Source organism: Hyperolius riggenbachi, chromosome 12 (genome assembly GCF_040937935.1).
Source record: "Hyperolius riggenbachi isolate aHypRig1 chromosome 12, aHypRig1.pri, whole genome shotgun sequence".
Classification (NCBI taxonomy): Eukaryota; Metazoa; Chordata; class Amphibia; order Anura; family Hyperoliidae; genus Hyperolius; species Hyperolius riggenbachi.
Genome location: NC_090657.1, coordinates 100,628,181 through 100,648,350, shown reverse-complemented (window position 1 = coordinate 100,648,350; position 20,170 = coordinate 100,628,181). Strand labels below are relative to the sequence as shown.

At 42.1% G+C, this 20,170-nt stretch overlaps 1 protein-coding gene across 19 annotated transcripts in view; it reads right to left on the bottom strand.

Moving 5' to 3' along the window:
• THRA (thyroid hormone receptor alpha) overlaps positions 1–20,170 on the bottom strand; it is a 1,122,562-nt gene that overhangs the window by 333,716 nt on the left and 768,676 nt on the right. The window contains exon 1 of one of the 19 annotated variants that reach the window (XM_068262447.1): positions 16,230–16,269. The exons of 16 other annotated variants lie outside the window; for them this stretch is intronic. The gene's annotated coding sequence lies outside the window, so the exon portion shown is untranslated. Of the gene's footprint in view, positions 1–3,027; positions 3,100–3,141; positions 3,187–16,229; positions 16,270–20,170 lie in introns of those variants that run through there. 2 more of the 19 variants (XM_068262451.1, XM_068262448.1) reach the window with 2 other exon arrangements.

Here is a 20,170-nt window from a genome sequence, read left to right as displayed (position 1 = left end):
CACTATTAGAGGACTGGCTGCCAGAGGCAACACTGTGCTCATCTTCAGTTGTGTACATCAGTATTTTCCCCAGGCTCTTTTAGCCGGTTCCTCCACCCGGCTAATTTTGGTGGGCACCTGGCTGTCATCAGCTTGCCTCCTAATCCTCCTCTATGCTGTAAGCAGAGTTGTGCAGAGAAGCACCGGCCCATGGTCGCATCCCACCCGGCTAATTTTTCATGTCACCCGGCTGGAAAAAAAATTCTGTGGAGAACGCTGTGCATCACACTTGCAAATTTTTTTTTGCCTTATGAAAAAATTTACATCTTATAGAGAGAGTGGCACCACACTTCAAATTAAGTTCTCGGAGAAACAAATGGATCTGGGACAGTATCTGAGGTGGATTGCAACATGGGGGCTTGAGAGGTCACTAGACACAAACTAGATTTTCGCCCAAAACAATCACGAATTATCAATGAAAAAAAATGTATCCAAAAGTAATGCAACATTAAATTTAGGTTGCAAACTCCAAGCGTTGTGCCCTGCTTATGTTATGATGGATTTGGAATAGAAGAACAGTGAACAGAAATTCACTGGGGCAGAAGGTCTTTTGCAAACAAGTTTATTGCAATAATGAAATTAAAGGATTTAGCATTCCATTTTCATACTAAAACTGATCCATCATAAAATGGGGATTTATCAGGCAGTGAACAAGTTTGAACATTTCACGGATTCCAAGTAGGCGGCACAGAAGCAAGAATATCAAATCACCTATCTACAATCAACACAACTGAGAGACAGGCATGCTTTTAAGTGCAGAAAATGTCTTTGTATTTCCTTTATTGGCTGAGAGTTAAAATTTCCCATTAGGCCCCATTCACACTATAAATCGCTAAACGTATTAAAGGCAGAGGATCATCAGGATAGCCAGGCAACTGGTATTGCTTAAAAGGAAATAAATATGGCAGCCTCCATATGCCTGTCGTTACAGTTGTCCTATAAGGTGGCTGTACACAATTCAAAGAAAATGTTCAATGATCCCGTTGTTGCAATAAAAAACATTGATTATATAGGAAAATGTAATGTTATTTTTCTTCAATCATTTTTTGTTTTGATTTTTCAAACAATACAATCAAAGAAAATTGACTGTATTTAAAAGATCTAATAAAAAAATGTGTGGTGTGTGGCCACCTTTAATTTAATTAATTCACTTTTTTAATAACAATTTGACCCATTAGATTATTTTATCAAACTTACCATAAACCCTTCCAATCAGATTTTTATCGGAAAAAAAAATTGAACAATCGATTGTTTATCGATCAAGAAAAAAAAACAAAAAAAAAAAGATCAATTTCTTCTCTATTCGATCTTTTTGGTCAAATAAATGGGAAAGTTGAACTATGATTGTACTGTGTCTGCCTTTTCCACGTCCAGAAATATAACAGTATTGTTTTCCATTTGACTAAAAAGGAATGACTTTTTAATTGTTGGAATTTGGTTTGATTGAGACCTAAAATGTTGATGCCCAAATTGCTGTAAGACTGTCCACTTTCCTTCCACCTGACTCTAATTTGTGCTTTCTGTTTCATGCATGTCTAGGCTCATTTCTGAGCGCTATGTCTTGCTTTGGATGACATGCAGCCCGCAGTCTGTGTGGTGGCATGTGCTGCCCTATTGAGCGGGGAGGGGAAGAAAAAGCGGGAGGCTCCCCGCAGTAGCTGTGATAAAGCAGTTGGTCAAGGAAATTTGCCACAGCGTACTACTTGTCGCCATGTTTTGAATGGTACAGAGATGCCTGTGCACACCTAAAAATACCTGTTTTGTCAGCAGCTTCAGTGTCTAACTTTACCTTTAGTTTCTTTCCTAACCTTAAGCTCTTCCTTAAAGTGGACCTGAACTCTTGCACAGGAAAGAAGTAAAACATAGAGAAATGCACCCTGTATGTATTTAGAGAGTTTAGTCTGTCTAATTCACCCTCATGTGTGTCTAATCACAAGTGTAATTTGATCTCTCCCGTGTCACCTGACTGCCACGGCAGGTAAGCTCATTTGAAAGTACAGGATGCTAACGATAGGTCTGCTTCCATGAAAGCAGGAAGAAGAAACACTGCAGATTTATTTCAGGATTTGTATAAGCTGTAACAAAAGAAATGTTTTTCTTTAAATGTTATTATGCTGTTGTGTATCTTTTAGAGGAAAGAGGAAGTTCTGAGTTCAGGTCTGCATTGATAATGGTTTTAGCGGCCAATGTCTGGTGGCTGTAACTACCTGTATCCTACAGATCAAGTCTGATTGGCTGAGAACCGATATCTTATGTCAGCACTTGTTAGTGAGGCCGTGTGACTGCAGTGAAGACAGGAGTCCCTCCAGTGGAGAATCTAAAAATATGTATATTTAAAAAAAGTAATGGTAATATGGAATGACAAGCATAAAAAAATGTGGCAACCAAATCGACCAGTAACCTTAACGCCACAGAGATGCCATGGCAACCTACATACATTAAGAGGAGGTAGCTTAATATCAATACTGCAAAGCCATGCTCCAGCATACATTGCAGCAAGATGAGCAAAGGTTGGGCCTGAAAAAACAAACCGTATAGTGGATGACACATTCTCGCTATCTTCTTATAAATGGGTTAAATGGAGATGATCCCCATAGCAAAGAATATTTGAAAAACAAACCTGCTCAGGTCCCCCTTTCCCTCCACCCTCGGCAGCTGCCCAAGGCTCCCCACTGAGACACCAATTTACAGCTGTCAAAACCTGTTTGCTGGAAGGGCCAACTTCCTCTACCTGTGGGGAGAAAAGCATGGGCCATACACAAACACTACAGAAATCTTGCAGACCATATCCCCTGCAAGCTTTGTCATGTAGGCCGAAGCACAGCAAGGTCACACAAAAAAGACAGCAACTGATACATGTAACATTAGGCTCTGGATACCGCAGGAAGTGGGCTCTCAGACTGTACACAAGCATATTCCCAGATACAGTAGCTGTAATAATCTCTGTGCACCCAAACCTGCTGTGACCATTGCTAACAGCCTACATACCTTCCAACTGAAAGGCTGTAGGGAAACGATCCATAAGGCCCAGATCATACAAGACATAAGGGGAGGAGCCCGACAATAAAATCGTATTCCTTACTAGTGCAAATTCAGATGCACCTTAATATAAAAGGATTTTTCAATATGTTTGGTCTAAGATTTTGAACATGGGAGTCAAAAATGCAGACAGTTAAAGCAGATGCACAGTGATAACTGTTTAGCCAACCGGTAGGCAGCAGATTTACTATAATCACATTTTGTAAAATTGGACTCAAGTAGTAATAAGTGGTCAAGCAATCAAAACCCTTAATGTTGTGACTCAGCAAACAGGAGACAAGCACAACAACGAATCAAAACACTAGAGACTATATGCAATTCATTTTTTCTCCCGAGTTTTCTCGTAGGAGATCATTTTTCATCTTCGATTTAAAGAGAACCCGAGGTGGGTTCTAAGAATCCAATAAGCATACAGAGGCTGGGTCTGCATATAATGTCCAGCCTCTGTTGCTATACTGTTTGCCCCAGTCTCCCCCCTGCGCTCTGCTGTGCCCCCATAAATCAATCGGCGTGCTGGCGACATGCAGCGTGTCGCCAGCCAGCTGTTTACATCTGAAGTGTCAGACTCTGCCGCTCCCCCGCCTCCTCCATAGCATAGCTCCCCGCCTGCGTCCCTTCCCTCTCTGCTGATTGGAGGGAAGGGAAACAGACGAGGAGCGGCGATATCGGAGGTGGGGGAGTGGCAGAGACTGACACTTCTGATGTAAACAGCCGGCTGGCGACACGCTGCATGTCGCCAGCACGGTGTATGATTTATGGGGGACAGCAGAGCACAGGGGGGCCTGGGGGCAAAGGTGAATTGCATATGGCCCTAGAGCCCAATCTACACGATACAATTCTTGGTACGATCCGATTAAGATTCTATTTACGATCCGAATAAATCCGACATGTCCGATCAGGATTCGATTCAATTCGATTTGACATTGCAAAACAATGGAATCCTGATCGGACATGTCAGATTTAATCGGATCGTAAATAGAACCGTAATCGAATCGCACAAAGAATCGTATCGTGTCGATGGGGCTTAAGAGTTAGTTAGTCTTAAGATCTGGATCATAGTCGTATTGAAAGTGCATCTCATGTGCAGCTTCCAAACAATGAATTTAAGTTGTCCTATGGATGCATTTATCTTGCCATGAATTTGCACTAAGTTACCTGTACCGCAGTAGCTCTCACACCTGCAGAACAGAAGATCTCCTCTCCATGCTTCCCAGTAATGATGGTATATTTTTTGCCCACTGCCTTCCTGTGTCCAAATGTTTATGGTCATTACCACACAGTTCAGTTTTGGTCTCCTCGCTCCAAAAGGACTTGGTTCCAGAGGTTTTAAGGCTTGTCTAGATGCTGTTTGGCATATTGTAAATGGGCTGTTTTATGGCGTTTTCCCAATAAACCCACTGTACCCCTACCCCAACCCGTTCCATGTCCCCCATTCTCCCCTTGCTTTGGCAATGCCTGTATGAATCTTGGTCATGCCAATAAAGCTATATTTGATTTGATTTATTTTTTTGTAACGTGACACTACAGCCCATTTAGTTCATGTACGCTCTCATTTTGCATCACACTTGTTGTAAAGAGGCCTCTATTTCCGCTGAAGTGGCTTGAGGGTTTTTCTGGCAACTGAACAAAGGAGTTGTGGCTGAAATCTTGGTTGGTCTACCTCACCACGGCCTGGTAACAGCAGAACTCCTAACCCCCTACTTTTTTTTATCAGAATTTGAACATTACTGGCAGACATTTCCATATTGCTGAATTTTTTTATATCCTCTTCCTGGTTTATTCAATTCAACAACCTGTTGCCATAAAGCCCTCTGACTTTTTACTTTCCCTCATGGCTCGATAGCCAGCAAAGTGTTGCTCTGAATACATTTAAATTGACTATCTGTGCACAGACACTAATTACAATCAAATTACAGGAGTGGACACTCTCCCTGGACCTGAACAAGTGTGTCAACTTCTGTGTACATTACCAGCTCCAACATTCAAAGGTATGAATTAATATAAATGAATGTAAGCGTTAGATCAAGCCCATTTTGGGTCAATTTTGGTTATCATTAGGATTTGAAAAATGATTTCCTCTGAGTAGGCACCCCAATCAAAAGAAAGCTTTCTGCACGACTACTCATATTCCTATTTACAGCCAAGATTTCACAAGTACTGCCAGGGTATATAAACTCATGAGCACAAGTATCTCAGTAACTTTAGTTCCTGCTTAATTGCAATACATTTTAGATGAAAAGGGATTAGGGTATGCTTTTATCTGAATGCTGTTCTACATCTAACAGCAAACAGTATAGTTTAAGAATAAAACTGCACTGTTATAGTATATCGGATTCATGAAGCACCTACTCACAGTGCCACAGAATTGATGAAGGCCCCCATGTCCCAGCTAAAAACCTTTCAGAAACCAGGCCTAAAATTTATTGAACCAGCTCAGCACACTTAAAGGACACCTGAAGTGAGAGGAATATAGAGGCTGCCATATTTAATTTTCTTTTAAACAAAAACAAATTGCCTGGTTGTCTTGTTGATCCATTGCCTCTAATGCTGGATACACACGGTGCGTTCGCGCACTCGATTTCCCGCTCGATTCCCGTCGATTCGTTTATTTCCAACATGTCCGATCTGGATTTCGATAGATCATTAGGTCGATTCGCATGCAAAGTATGCCAAATCGACCTAACGATCCATCGAAATCCAAATCGGACATGTTGGAAATAAACGAATTGACGGGAATCGAGCGGGAAATCGAGTGTGCGAACGCACCGTGTGTATTCAGCATAATGCTGGGAATACACCATACAATTTTCTGTTAGATTTTCTGTTAGATTTACCTGCCAGATAATTTTTTAAAATTAACTATCTATCTGCCTAGCAATTAGGCATTGTTCTACTAAGCAGGAGATAACCAGAAGACAATGCACCAGAGATAATGACCAGTCTCTACAGAAAATAATATAATTACAGTAAATCTAATGCTGGGTACACACGGTGCGTTCCCGCACTCTATGCCCAGCTCGATTCCCGGCCGCTCGATTATTTCCGAGCGCATTTCAATAATTGTTAGGTCGATTCTCATGCAAAGTATGCCAAATCGACCTAACGATCCATCGAAATGGGAATCGGACATGTCGGAAATAATTGAGCGGCCGGGAATCGAGCGGGGAATCGGGAACGCACCGTGTGTATCCAGCATAACAGAGAATCTAACAGAAAAATCTAACAGAAAATTGTATGGTGTATTCCCATACTTTTAGCCATAGACCCTGAACATGCATGCAGATCAGATTTTTCTGACTGAAATCAGACTGGATTAGCTGCATGCTTATTTCAGGTGTATGAAATTGTAGCAATAGGACACAGCGCAAAATTATGAGACTGATGTGCCGCTAAGAGGTGGGGGCGAGTCCCAAGCCCCAAGTGGAAGGATGAAAGACAGTAATACCTCAGCGCACCAACGGACAATAAAGATGGCTTTTCTTACAAGTATGCCGCCGCTCCAACGAGCCAGGCCAGCCAATAGAATATATGGAAGGAGCAATACAGTACCTCTTCCGGCCGTGCGGGTGGTTGTTAGTACCTCTCTCTATGCAAACAAAATCTTGCTGTAATCCCGATATCCAGGAGCGAGATGCCGCTCAGCTCTGCGTGGATGGAGTCTGACCATGTGATCCCCTGGTCAGCTGATACCCGAACTTCCTGTAGCTGGCTTCCTTGCGTTCCACCAGTGGCTCCGCCCCAATAGCAGTGAAGGCAACAGTGGCGCTTCCTGGTTCTTCCTTCCAGCCGTGTCTTCTCTCCTCCTCCTTTTCCTGCTATTACATCACTTCCCTTTTTTGCAGAAAGGGAAGTGATGTAATAGCAGGAAAAGGAGGAGGAGAGAAGACACGGCTGGAAGGAAGAGCCAGGAAGCGCCACTGTTGCCTTCACTGCTATTGGGACGAAGCCACTGGTGGAACGCAAGGAAGCCAGCTACAGGAAGTTCGGGTATCAGCTGACCAGGGGATCACATGGTCAGACTCCATCCACGCAGAGCTGAGCGGCATCGCGCTCCTGGATATCGGGATTACAGCAAGATTTTGTTTGCATAGAGAGAGGTACTAACAACCACCCGCACGGCCGGAAGAGGTACTGTATTGCTCCTTCCATATATTCTATTGGCTGGCCTGGCTCGTTGGAGCGGCGGCATACTTGTAAGAAAAGCCATCTTTATTGTCCGTTGGTGCGCTGAGGTATTACTGTCTTTCATTCTTATTTCAGGTGTAGGATTCAAATACTACTGCAACAAAAGAGATCAGCAAGATTGCCAGGCAAACGGTATCATTTAAAATGAAATAAACATGGCAGCAACCATAAACATCTCACTTCAGGTTCCCTTTAATTTTTCGCTGATCACGTTGAATTAAAGGTTTTCCTATTTGCTTTCCGAAAGGGTACAGGATACCTTTGCAAGTTATGAACAACTCAGTAAATAAAGTAGTCCTCGTGTTTGGCACTTTACATCTCCAGAGGGATGCTCATATTTTGAGCTGTACATAACTGGTCCTGATCTTGTGATCCAGCTAAAATGTTGTTATTCCTTGACCCCATCATAGGAGGTCTTTTTTTTATTATAGCAGCTTTGCGGCTCTGTACCACGTTTTAGCGACAGAGCCCAAACAAGCATAAAGATCAGGCTTGAACTGACTGAACTTTGACCTTACTGAAGTCTGACTAAATTAGCTGCATGGTTGTTTATGACACTACTGTAGCCAAAGAGATCAGCAGGATGCCAGGCAACTGGAAATAAATATGGCAGCCTCCATATCCCTCTAACTTCAGACATCCTTTAAGTGGTATACTGAGAGCTTACTTTTAGTCCTACCAATACCTACAATGTGTGCTAGTTGTGACACTGTCGATTCATTCTGCTATGACAACCACTTCCGCACCCAGTGTATGAGTTCTGAATCTCACAATCATCCTTTTCACACTTTCTCTAGGTTGCATATCTTCTTCTTTGATCTCTTAACCATATATAACTTCTTCTCCCATCTCCACCTGTGAAGACAACCCTTTGTTATCACCTTCAGGCCCCTTGTACTTTTCAACCAAATTACTGTTATCACTGGCCAATGTGACACTGCCATGTCACCTTATGAGGTATCCACTGCATGGCCTGCCCTCTAGTGGACTTTCTAAAGGAATGTATGGAGAACCTTACAACCAGGAAGCATATGCAGCTTGACAGTTCAGCTGAGCTTTTCCTATTGCAAGTCCTATTCAGCATTACACTTTGGTGAGGGATTAAGAGCTGCTTTATAGTAGCCAAAAAACACAGACATCTTTCTTCAAAGGAAGCGTTCCTTAAAATAACCGTTCCTTTACCTAAACGTTTACATACTCGCACCAAGAGAAAAGCCTGCGTCTACAGGTGCACGTGGGGTGCTCTGCACAGACACAACCAAGCCCAAGTGAACCTATTTCCTACTCCTTTTCACCTCCCAAACCCAACCACTGGCCTCGTTATGTGACCTACAGCCTTCTGGGAAGCAAATTAGCTTTAGCCAGAGCTTGACTTTACAAACCCTTTACAATTAGTTTCCATCACATACTGTCCCACATTTTGGGACTCCTGGGGTGCTCAGGAAGCAGACTTAACCTAAGGCAACACTTAAAGTCATGTTTGCTATAAAATACCTATGATATAAATATGCTGGCCATTAGTTTAGTCTGTAGAGCAGATTTACAGAACAGCAATACACTGTCGCAAGCCCTTTCATGAAAACAGTTCGCTTCAAAGCAGAGTTATTTGGTTCTAGATGTAAGCCTGGCTTCAGGGGCATAAAGAGATAATTTGCATATTCAGTAGCAGTGCATTGTGGGTAACCACACTAAGTATTGCTTTTTAGAAGGAGGGCTTTTTGGCCTCTTTTAGTCCCCTATACTTTCCTTGTGGTTTTGGGTCACCCCGAGCTACATGGTGGCAGAAGGAACTCAATACTGCATAAATCAGCAGTCGTCATGGTGAAGAATAAGGTCAGGAGGGGTTGGGGATAGCGGTGAGGGTCTATTAGGTGTAGGTTAGGGTTAGGCTAGGAAAGGTATCAGAGGATTAGGATTAATGACAGATCAGGAGAAAGCAATAGGGATAGACTCTAAGATGAAGGAAATCAGTTAAGAGTAGGAATTAAACATGGAGGTGTTATGGTTAGGGCAATTGTGAGGTATGGGCAAGAAGGCATTTCTGCATAGAATGGAAGAGGAGGTCAGCTTGGGATAAGCATACAAAGGGAGGGCAGGTTGGAAGGTCTTGTAGGGAGAATCATATCTGGCACTGACATAATACCCATGCTTTGGCTGTCACAAACAGCTTTGTCACAAGTACTGCACACTTAAAAAATACATAAACAGTCACATGATTGCTTATAAAGACAGCTGTATCTGGCCAGTAAAGAACAAATAAAGCAATACAGGAAGCATATTAAAAACCATCACTGACTACGTGATTGGAAGAAGTCATGAAAGGTTGGGGAGGGAGCTGTGTGTGTGTGTGTGTGTGTGGGTGGGGGGGCAATGGCTTTACATCTAATGTATACTGGCACACAACCACATCCCTGTGTGAAAGTCTTCCCCACGGGGACATGCCTGACAGAGGAAGGGGAATTTCTACATCCTCCATAGGACATATCCAAGGTGCCCTTCTCTTACTGCTCAACATCCTTTTTACAAATTGCCTAGCTGGGAGGAAGAAACATGTTAAGGGACATTACAGTGAAATATTATTTAAGCCTACCCTGTAAAGTACTTTGGAATATTCACCACCAGGGGCACTATCCCAGTGAAGAGTGGCCTTTACTGAAAGAGCAGCTGTCATGATAGAAATTAGGCTACAACTGCAGACAGATTTTTTATTATTAAGAAGCTGCTTGATTCCATGGCTGTCAAGCTTCTTCTATGGCTTCATTCCTTATTGAGCTACTGGCCAGGATGAGCTGCAGCCAGCAGTGTCAGAGGTCCGGATGTGAAGGCTTGTTACAGGTCAGTTTAGCAACTCCTAAAATAACATCTGTGGCAGCTCTCATATGCCTGTGATTGTCACCTTAAAGAGGAACTCCAGTGAAAATAATGTAATAAAACAGTGCTTCATTTTTACAATAATTATGTATAAATGATTTAGTCAGTGTTTGCCCATTGTAAAATATTTTAAATCCCTGATTTACATTCTGACATTTATTACATGGTGACATTTTTACTGTTGACAGGTGATGTAGCTGCTGCATGCTTTTTTGGCAGTTGGAAACAGCTGTTAACAGCTATTTCCCACAATGCAACAAGGTTCACAGACAGGAAACTGCCAGGAGTACCACGGTCCTCAGAGTTTCTTTTGGGAGGGGTTTCACCACATTAGTCAACAGCACCCCCTGATGGTCTGTTTGTGAAAAGGAATAGATTTCTCATGCCAAAGGGGGTATCGGCTACTGATTGGGATAAAGTTCAATTCTTGGTCGGAGTTTCTCTTTAAAACCACTACAGGAGCTGTTTCTTGTTTGTGTTTCATAGAAAATTAGTTTTAAAGTAAGTCATGCAATACAACAAGTGTTGTAAAAACCTTGTAAGGAAAACACTTGCTGCCCCAATTCATCTTCTCAGCAGAATCTTGGTAGTCACATGGGTATAAAGGGGAAGAATGACCAGGGCTGTGGAGTCGGTCCAAAAATCCACCGACTCCGACTCCTATAATTTGCATATTACAATTTTGTTGATTAAAAGTATGTAACATGAAACTCGTCTCTTAACTGCCAACGCTTAGGAATTTTACAAGACAACTGAAGTGAGAAGGATATGTAGACTACTATATTTATTCCCTTTAGACTAAAACTAGTCCTTGGTAAGAGTACTTGTAAAAGGTACAAACCGGAACAAAGAACATCTATTAGGCCCTAGGCAATGTAAGTGTGGGTACATGTAAGAATGATGTGCAGGTACTCTGCAGGGGAATGAGGAGATTGTAAACAGACAACACCTCTGTGTTCAATGTGCACAGCATTCTCAGTGGATTCCCTGCAGCTCTGTGGGGAGTGCATATGTAGAGTATAGTACTACTGTATAACAAAGTAAACCTGAGACAGATGAAATTAAAGTTTTATACATACCTGGGGCTTCCTCCAGCCGCCTTCAGGATAATCAGTCCCTCGTTGTCCTCCTCCACCACCTGGATCTTCTGCTATGAGTCCAGGTACTTGAGCCAGTCGGGCGTAGTGCGCATGCACACACTCCGCCGCCAGGAGCGCGTACTACACCTGTGCAGTACTATTGCGCAGGTGCAGAATGTTCCTGGCTGTGGGAGCGCTGACTGGCTGAATTACCAGGACTCATAGCAGAAGATCCGGGTGGTGGAGGACAGCGAGGGACTGATTAGCCTGAAGGGGGCTGGAGGAAGCCCCAGGTATGTATAAAACTTTACTTTTCATCCGTCTCAGTTACCCTTTAATTTGTAGTCACCAAACCAAATTTTAACAACATATCAAATTATTTGATTTCATCAGCAAAGGGGGTGCATACATTTGCATAAATCAGCATCAATGCAGAATTATTTCCATCTCGTTGACCATCTCTATTAGTGACACAGCTACACATCAGGCTTTATTCTTACAGCATAGATGTTATTTAGTATATATAAGAGATTCCTGTGTACACATCATATATACAGTCACAATCAGATATGTATATCTGACCTTAAAAATACGGGGACTGCTTTATTGAAGCAGCACAAGTAACTAATTTTGATTGGTTTATTTCATTTTTGTGGACTAAGCACAGCTATTACTGTATATATATACACATTATTTTTAATGACTATTATCTGAGAAATAGAACATTTTATCATATTTTCTATTTTAATTACAGTTACAAATTCATTAGGAGTCGGAGTCGGTGCATTTTTTCCCGACTCCGACTCCAGGCACCCAAAATTGCCCGACTCCACGACTCCGACTCCGCGACTCCGACTCCACAGCCCTGAGAATGACAGCCCTGCTGGACGAAGCCACACCTCCCTGCTGACTGATTGCCTGTTGTGGCTGTCAGTCTTTTGTTAGGAGCCATGTATTCAGGCTAAGTGGGAGAGGGGGGAAGTAAGCAGGCAGCTGTAGGTTGCTGAGGAGGTAATGAAGAATTCTCATTTGAAGCTGCAGGTATTTTTCAGTTTCTCATTTTGAAATAGTACAACACATTTCTGTGCAGAATTAATTTAAAAGGAATGTTTTAGTAAATGCACATACACACTGTACCCCAACATGTGCTTTGGGGTGGCATACAGGAGTGTTGAGATGACAATAACTCATGGCAACAAAGGTGGCTAAACTGAAGTGGACTAATAAACTAAAGTCTGGGACAAACATACAAGGTTGGTTAGACATTCAGACGAGTCTGACCTCCCCATGCACATGCCAGCCTGAACTGACCAAGTGTTTGTGTTTATTGCCATGGAGAGAGGAAGACCAAGGAGTCACTGTCTGCACATTCCATGACTTGGAGAAAACTATACTCCTCTCCCCCTCCTTCTGTCCCCTTGTTCATCTTCTGTCCCCTTGTGCTTCCTGTGCTCCCCCAGCCAAGTGCAGTAATTACACGCCACATATAGGAAACACTGGCACAAGGCAGAGCAGTGAGGGTGAGAGGCGGTCCCTCATTGCTGGAGTCACCCCCAGGACAGGCGAGAGAAGAACTGCCACTTCCGCTGCGCATATTCCGCAAAGTGAATGGGGCCAGGGATTCCCCAACTGCACACAATGACATTGTGACGGGTTATTCCTAAGTCGGAGACTCCCTGCATACATCTATAGTGTTCACTTTGTGTTAAGTGCTGAAGATAAGACCTGCTTGATAAGGCTCAGAACAGGTTCACTTTAAAGTTTTACTTCACACAAAACCTATACAGGTTTCACTATACTAAGTCACTTTGTAGTCGAATACCAATAAATATCTTTCAACCTAGTCTACAGCTGTAATAACTTATTTCCGAAAACTATACGTACAATAGATGGCTTCATACTAAGAATTTACTAGTAACTCTCTCTGTCCCACTGCTTCATAAGTCTGCACAAAGCAGGAAGTATAATTTATTGCTCCCCCGGTTTACAGCAATGACACATTCATTCCACAGGCAGAAGAGATCCTCCTATTAATAGGGATGCTGGCTCTGCGTATGTATGTATGTAATTATTTCATTAACAGCTGAAAGCTATGGATGGCAGCTTTCACAGTGAACAATATATTAATAACCATATTAAATAATGCTAAAATTTCTATAGCGCTTTTCTTCTATCCGTTTAAAAGCGATTGAGAGCTCCAGCCACTAAGGGTGCACCCAATAGGCCACTCTGCAGTGTTAGGAAGTCTTACCCAAGCACTCCTTACAGAATAAGTACAGGCTTCAGCCAGGATTCTAACCCCAACCCTAGTATATTCTTAGTATACTGTTAAAGGCGATGCCACTCAGGTATATCATTGCAATATAGCTTGTTAAGATATTTGAAATATATGTACTGTTATGATATGATTTTTTTTAGTCCATGAGCTTGTTGGTTAGTCTGTACCTCTGGGTTTTTCCAAGTCCTACTACATAGAGCTAAATTAATCCATGTCATGCACTGATGAGGATCAACCAATCTGAAACAGTCTGTATGCATGTTGGATTATTATGGCTCTGTACAAATTAACAAGCTGACACATCATTGCATTCCAGCCGATCTGGAGGTGTGTTTAGCTTCTAAGGACAACAATGGTTAATTTGCATATATTCAGCAGTGATGCACTGGGAGACTTCTAAAGAGACTAAAGAGGGACTGAAGCCTTTTAAAATACCTGTTTTTATTCAGCAGGCCGCTACAGCATTATAATCCAATCTGATTCGCCGCAACAGCGCAGCAGAACGAGGTCTGTAACCCCCAAAAATTCCGGGTCGTGGATTTTGCTGCCCGGGGAGGTAGAGCTTTGCGCTGTAGTTTTGCCTCCAGTCCAGTCAATCTCCGCCCCTCTCAGTGAAAGAAGACTGAGAGGGGTAGGGAGAGGCGGAGATTAACTGAAGCAGAGGCAGAGCTACAGCGCAAAGCTCTGCCTCTACCTAGAAGAATTTTGCCCCAGGGATTTTCCGGGCGATTAAGACCTCGTTCTGCCACGCTGTTGTGGCAGTTTGGATTAGAATGCTGAAAGCAGCCTGATGAATAAAAACAGGTATTTTAAATTGCTTCAGACTCTCTTTAAAGCCCGGTCTTAAGCCTCTTTTCCACGAGCAGTGAAGGCAGTGCATTCACCGCCTGTCTGCTCTTCCTGTCCACTGGCCAGGCGCTTGCTAGCACTCAGCATAAGTGGTGAACAGGTGCCCCCCATGTGACATGTACAGTCTTACCAAAAACTGCAATTTGGCTGCATGTACTGTAATTGCAGCCAAATGGCCCTTGTTGCCGGCAGCCTGGAGGCTGAACTGCTCGTGGAAAAAAGGCCTTAAAGAGAAACTCCAACCTAGAATTGAACTTTATCCCAATCAGTAGCTGATACCCCCTTTTACATGAGAAATATAATGCTTTTCACAAACAGACCATCAGGGGGCGCTGTATGACTGATTTTGTGCTGAAACCCCTCCCACAAGAAGCTCTGGGACCGCGGTACTTTTGGCAGTTTGTTACAATGTAACAAGGTTCACAGACAGGAAATAGCTGTTTACAGCTGTCTCTAACAGCCAAAACAGCTAGGAGCAGCTACATAACCTGCCCACAGTAAAAATGTCACCATGTAATAAATGTCAGACTGTAAATCGGGGAGAGGAAAGATTTTACAATGAGCAAACACTGACTAAATCATTTATACATAATTATGGTAAAAATGAAGCACTTTACTACATTATTTTCACTGGAGTTCCTCTTTAAGGTGCCCAGACATTGGCAGAAGGGGCAATAGATTAGACCATCAGACAGATCCCGCTCTGAACAAATCAGATCAGAGAGGGATCTATTGCTCTATTTTAATCACATTTAAAGGGAATCTGAAGTGACAGAAATATGGAGGCTAACATATTTGTTTAGTTTTGAACTATACAGATTCCCATGCTGTCCTGCCGATCCTTTGCCTCTCATGCTTTAAACCATAGACTCTGAACTAGCAAGCAGATTCCATATTTCTGACAAAAATCTGACACCACTGAATCCAGAAAGACCAGCAGGACAGCCAGGCAACTGGTATTGTTTAAAAGGAAATACATATGGCAGTCTCCTTATTCCTTTAACTTTCCTTTAAGATCATGCAAATTAACACTGCTGAATACACATTATGCATTGCACTTAAAACTGGCACTGAGAATGCACCAAATAATGCGCAGTTACTGCAGGTACCTAGCTGTGAAAGGGACCGGTTGTCCTGGCTGCTCTAAACTGATGAAAAGTAAAATCTAATTGGCTGCTGGAGCGGACAGACGGCGTAGCTCGGTGATTGCAGTGCTGGCAGAACCAGTCTGTTTTCACAGGGAAAACAATAAAACCTTATTCAAACAATCTTCTGCAAACTATTTGCTTATTTGATTTCATACCAGTAAAATGATGCCTTGATAATAGCTTAGAATGGATCGGAAATGATATAAATGCACAGAGAAGCATTCTGTGGGTAGAACTCTGTAGTATTCCGTTAGGGCTCCAGCATGTAAGCAAATGAAGAAGCTTGCTCCCCCTAGTGATATGACAGTATTGGACCAGCTAGGCAAAGTGCAATTTTCTGCATGGCAACACGGCAATATTTCACATGCCTGCCATACATCTGCAGATATCCTACATAGACCTGCAGTAAGCCAGAAAAGCAAATGTAAATATTGCAGTTTAACACGTATGTATGTATACACACACACACACACACACACACACACACACACACACACACACACACACACACACACACACAAAGCTCAGACTCAGAGAATTGTTCAGAAAGCAAGAATGATGCTTCCTAACCTATAGCAACCAATCACCTTCTCTTAACTGAAGTTACTTTTTAATTGGCAGCAACACTTTCAGACCTTCTGATAAAGGCGCATAAGAAATGTTACTTTGTAAGTCTGACAATAAAAAATGCAGTCGACCTATCTATAAAAATGTGATCTGGCACATCTCTGCATCACATACCTCCACAAGAATAGCTTTGCCGCCTATTTAATTATATTGAGGCAAAGAGGATATTGCTATTGGTGGTCGCAAGCCCCTCCCACCCAGGTGGCTTCAGTCATTTCCACAGCAACTAATCGCAAGAGACTGAGGCCCCCGTTTACACTTAATCAGTTGCTCTCAGTTATAACAAAGAAAACGGATTTTCAAAGTAATGCCCATGTTTTCCTATTGCACCTTTCACACTTAACGCATTTTAACTGCAATTTTTTCACAATGCACTGCTATGGAAAAACCGCATACTAACGCGTACCAATGCACACCAACTGATTACCGGTAAGTGTAAAATGCGGCCTTAGGAGTTGCATTAATCACACGTGTGTTAAACTGCAAATAAATACATAAATATCATGTAATAAACAGTCTGAAGTTCTATTTTGTGGTACTCAAATTATACAGCAGTTCTTGTTAATAGGCCTCTGTGTATTTTCATCAAGACAAGTGCAAGAGAAGTGATGCTCAAGCCCAGAGCAACCAATCACATTCTTGTTTCACTTGTTTCATTGAAAGCGCATTTTTGTTCTGTTGCACTGGGCAACTGCATGATATTTGCGCCAGTTTTATTTCCCTGGTGGTCTTGATAAATTGTTGAAAGTCGCACACAAAAATACCAAAGTGTTCACCCTAATTTCAAAGTGGACCGGTCACTAAACTCACACTCCAACTCAAAAACAAATCATTTTCAAAGAAAAAGACTTTTCATTTCATAAATAAGCAATACTTTAAGGTCATCTGACTCATGTGCATACACAAAAGAGTACATTCTCCCTACCAGAAGCGCGCTGATTAATGTTAGTTAGTATTACCTTTAGAATTAACCTTTTGAAATGGGAAACAAACATGTGTTGCTCTGGTTTCCTTACTTATAAGCCTATCTACTCAGTGTTAAAACCGCCTCCCAATTTGGAAAACAAAAAAGCATATGGTCGCTAGATCCTGGTTAATCCAAATTGTATTAATATGCAAAAAGTTAACTTTGGGATGTGAGCATTATATTCCATAGCTAGCCATATTGCAACCACCCCACATGCATACATTAGGCCTTCATTAGAAAGCTCTCTACTGTCTTAAATAGCACCAAACATTTGTTTCAATGCGTTGATGGAAAACAAATCATAGCAAAGTAAAGTCCTGGTTATCCAGAACTCAACTAACCAGCAGTCTCAACTAATAGCACAAATTGCCGGCATTTCTCACAGTGGTGAAGGCCAAAAGGCCTGTGGGCTCAGATGGGCTTAAAGTGCGAGTGAGAAGAAGAATCGATACTCAGGCAGCTCTGTGCTTGCATAACACTTAAAGAGAACCTGTACTGAGTAAAATTATTTAAAATAAACACATGAGGTAACTTCAAATAAATATTACATAGTTACTTTGCCATCAGTTCCTCTCAGAAGCTCACCATTTTCTTCTGACAATGATCCCTTCCAGTTCTGACAACATTTTGTCAGAACTGAAATATACCAGTTGCTGTCAGTTATAGCTGAGAGGAGAAATGATGTGTCCATGTTTTCCTATGGCTCAAGTGGGCGATGTTACAGTTTAACTGTGTGCTGACCAGGAAGCTGTTATGGGGTAATGGCTATTTTCAAAATGGAGGACGGAGAATTCCATTGATCACAGTGGACAAACAGGACGAAGGAGAGGAAAATTAGATTGAACAGTAGACTATACAGGAGGTAAGTATGACTTGTGTATGTTTATTTTGACTTTTAATTTTTAGTTCAGGTTTTCTTTAAGCCCCTTCCCCCCGCCCACTAACACTTAACCACGCTCCCTCCTAACCTTAACCTACCTCCTGCCACAAAGCTGCGATTTGCAGCAAAGAAGGTAAATAAATACCTTATTTGCTGCAAATTGCGGCTTTTATAAAAGGCGCCTATGACAGCGCCCTTTTTTCCTGCTCCACTGAAGCCCTATTAACGGGGGCTAACACGGAGGAACGGAGCAACCGGGGAGGACGGCAAGGGAGGCAACAGAGTTCAAGGGGCTGGAGGAAGCCCCAGGTAAGTATCGATTATTTAATGTACTTCTCAAGTTCACTTTCAAGATGGGGTTCCACAGCTCACTCAAGGTTAACATACTTTCATTTACTGCATTGTAACATTTAATACAGAGTTCATGGTATGGTTATAGAGTGAGGTATAGTACTATATTAGCTAGGCCTATTTTATCATCTTGAGCAACTAGAAAGCACACTTATTCGGCATCAGCCAATCCCTGTCAGTGCCGGATAACTGAAACGCCACTGTATTTGTATGTCTGCTTTACGATTGTGTCAGTAAACCAAGATCCTGCTATCTATTTCATCAGACGACAGCCAGCATTCTAAGGGCTCAATCACACTAGGCCCAAAAACGCTCCGATCCAAGAGGAAGCACATGTGTAAATGGATCCTATGTTACACATAGGATCTGATTACAATAGAGCGGAACGCACAATAATGACCCTCACTATTTCTCTGGAGCCCACTGCAAAATCAGAGGAAGCCTATGGGAATGGAGACTGTCCACCTCCCCCATTTAGGACCTACTCACCTGTCTTATGTGTCTTTGGTCGCTATTCATGTCTTTTGTGCGCACTGACCGCTGCTGGGCTAGGGGGACAAGTGCTGGGTGCCGGTATCAGGGTCCCAGCAAGAGCACAGGGTTATCATTGGATACACCTGATGATCTAAGGGGTTTGTATTTTTTTTAGCTTTTTAGATTATGACCATCTTCTGTGACACAATCTCCAAACACACATAGATGAGCATCTGTAATAATAATAAATCCTTCAGTTGAATAGAACTGCCCTTGAGAATTATTTTGACCTACAATGAAACTGAACTTTAAAAAGAGTACAGGCAGAGGTAAAGGAGCAGTGACGTACTGCTGGGACACAGAGCCTCAATATAGCAAGATAGCTACCCTCATGTACCATATTTCAGAACATACTCTATGGAAGCAAGTTTTAATGATTAATATTTGGGTTCCATATTTTTCTCTTGACTGTTATACACACAGTCAGCAAATGTTAAAACAAGCAAAAAGCTTGATAGACAGTCAAAATAAAAATAAAACACAGTTCTATTTAAAAGGGTATTTGAACTAAACTAATACTACCCCAAAACACAGCTATAACCGATACAAAAAACCGATACCGAGGACAAAACATCTTAAAACATAAATTAGAATTGTTTCTCTAAATCACAACCCAATGCAACAACTTTTTTGGCAGCCAATGAAAAAAACGACAAATTAATTATTCAGACCACCCTGCCCATGTTAAAACTATTATTATAATACTATTTTAATAATAACTATTATTCAGGCCACTGGCTTGCAATTCATAGTAGGCGATTGATATAATGGCAAAGGAAAAGTGGGAAAAGTGCTAAATATATAACCCACCCTTCATGTATGTAAACCATGAACATCTGAGGCCGGTTTCACAACAGCAGCCTGCGTTTGATTTGCGGTGCTATCGGATGATCGTATCGCACCGCCAAAAAGAAGCCCGGTATACACCCGCATTGGTTCCGCAATAGTGTAATTTCTGGCAGCAAACTAAACTATAAGTGGGGCTCTCTAGCGCTCTCTTCCTGTGGCAATTGCAATTGCAAAATTGCAAGGAAGTGTATTGAAAAAATACGCTTCTAGGCATGAGCATCGCAACACAAATGCGAAACAGCTTTAACTATCTGTGGAGCCATTGACTTACATAACTTTCGTTCCACGCACGTCCCCGGCCAGGGCTGTGGAGTCAGTCCAAAAATCCACCGACTCCGACTCCTCAGTTTAGGATTCCTCCGACTCCTCTAATTTGCATTTTACAATTTTGTTAATTAACAGTATGTAACGTGAAATTCGTCTCTTAACTGCCAACGCTTAGGAATTTTACAAGACAACTGAAGTGAGAAGGAT